Here is a 1,969-nt window from a genome sequence, read left to right on the forward strand (position 1 = left end):
TAAATAGGGGTGAAAACCCCAGGATTTAGGGTTTCCTCGTCCAACTCCTACTCGTCGAGTCCTAATATGGACTCGTCGAGTCGGTCACTTAACACGCGATCCCACCCCACTGCTACTCGATGAGTAGGGCAACCAACTCGTCGAGTAGAGCTTAACCCAATAAATCTTATTTAAAACAATACCTGAGAATCAGGGCATTGTAACTCTCCCCCACTTGAACTAGACTTCGCCCTCGAAGTCTGCTGGAATAAACAATGTCGGGTAATGCTCGCGCATCTCCGGCTCCGGCTCCCATGTCCACTCGGATCCACTCCGATGTTCCCACTGTACCTTTACCAATGGTATTTCCGTGTTTCACAGAATCTTCTTCTTCCTTTCCAAAATAGCCATAGGCCTCTCCACATAGTTCAGGCGCTTATCGACCTGAATGTCATTCAACGATACCACTGCCTCTTGGTCCATAATGCATTTTCGCAATTGCTAAACATGAAACATGGTGTGGATCCGGCTGAGCTCCTCCAGAAGCTCTAGCCTATAAGCCACACTGCAACCCTGGCAACAATCCTAAATGGCCTAATGTAATAGGGACCCAATTTTCCCCTCTTCCTGAAGCGAATCACACCCTTCTAGGGTGAGACCTTCAGGAGAACCATGTCATCCACCTGAAATTCCAGCTCAGATCGGCGTCGGTCGGCATAAATTTTCTGCCGACTCTGAGCGGTGCAGTCGCTGTCTAATCTGATGTATCATCTCGGTAGTTTGCAGAACTACCTCCATCCGACCCATCACCTTGTGCCCAACCTCGCCCCAGCAGACTGGGGTCCTACACTTCCACCCATACAACAGCTTGAAAGGTGGGGCGCAAATACTGGAATGATAGCTTTTGTTGTAGGCGAACTCTGCAAGCGGTAGGTGGGAATCCCAACTCCCACCGAAATCAATGATGCACGCCCTCAACATATCCTTGGGGGTCTGAATAGTCTGCTCACTCTGCCCATCAGTCTGCGGATGAAACGCCATACTAAAGTGTAGTCTCGTACCCAGTACCTCGTGGAACTTCTACCAAAAACGGGAAGTAAACCTGACATCCCGATCGGAAACAATGGAAACTGGGACCCCATGGCGAGAGACAATCTCGCAGACGTACAGGTCGGCCAACTTTCCTACCGAAGAACTCTCCCGTATGGCTAGGAAACGGGCGCTCTTGTTCAATCGATCCACGATGACCTATATAGAGTCACACCCCTTTGCCGTCTTCGGCAACTTCATGATGAAATCCATCGCGATCCGTTCCCACTTCCACATGGGAATCTCCAAAGGCTGCATCTTACCATGCGGCCTCTGATGCTCAGCCTTTACCATCCTACAAGCCAAGCACCTCTCAACAAACCAAGTGATATCTCGCTTCATTCTAGGCCACCAATAACTCGAAATCAAATCACGGTACATCTTGGTGGTTCCTGGGTGAATAGAAAAACAAGACTTATGAGACTCCTCCATCACTGTCTGCCAGACCCCTCCGAACACCGGCACCCAAACCGACCATAACAAGTCAACAACCCGCGACTATCCTGAATAAATCGGGCGCTTTCGCCCTTAATCCTCTCCAACTTCCAGTTCTCCGGTCTCATACCCTCAATCTGATCGTCCCTGACCAATCCCACCAGCGGGGAATCCACCGCTATCCTCATAGACTTGGTTGGGGTAGAGGACCCAGCTGACTTGCGGCTTAGATCATCCGCAACCACGTTTGCTTTACCAGGATGGTAAAGGATCTCACAATCATAGTCCTTGACCACATCCAGCCACCTGCATTGCCTCATGTTCAGGTTCGGCTGATCCATGATGTGTCTCAAACTCTTGTGATCCGTGTATATAGTACAACGGACCCCGTACAAATAGTGCCTCCAAATCTTGAGAGCGAAGACCACCGCTCCCAACTCAAGATTGTGTATGGGGTATCTCTTCT

Source organism: Lactuca serriola, chromosome 8 (assembly GCF_051521515.1).
Source record: "Lactuca serriola cultivar US96UC23 chromosome 8, Lser_US96UC23_V15, whole genome shotgun sequence".
NCBI lineage: Eukaryota > Viridiplantae > Streptophyta > Magnoliopsida > Asterales > Asteraceae > Lactuca > Lactuca serriola.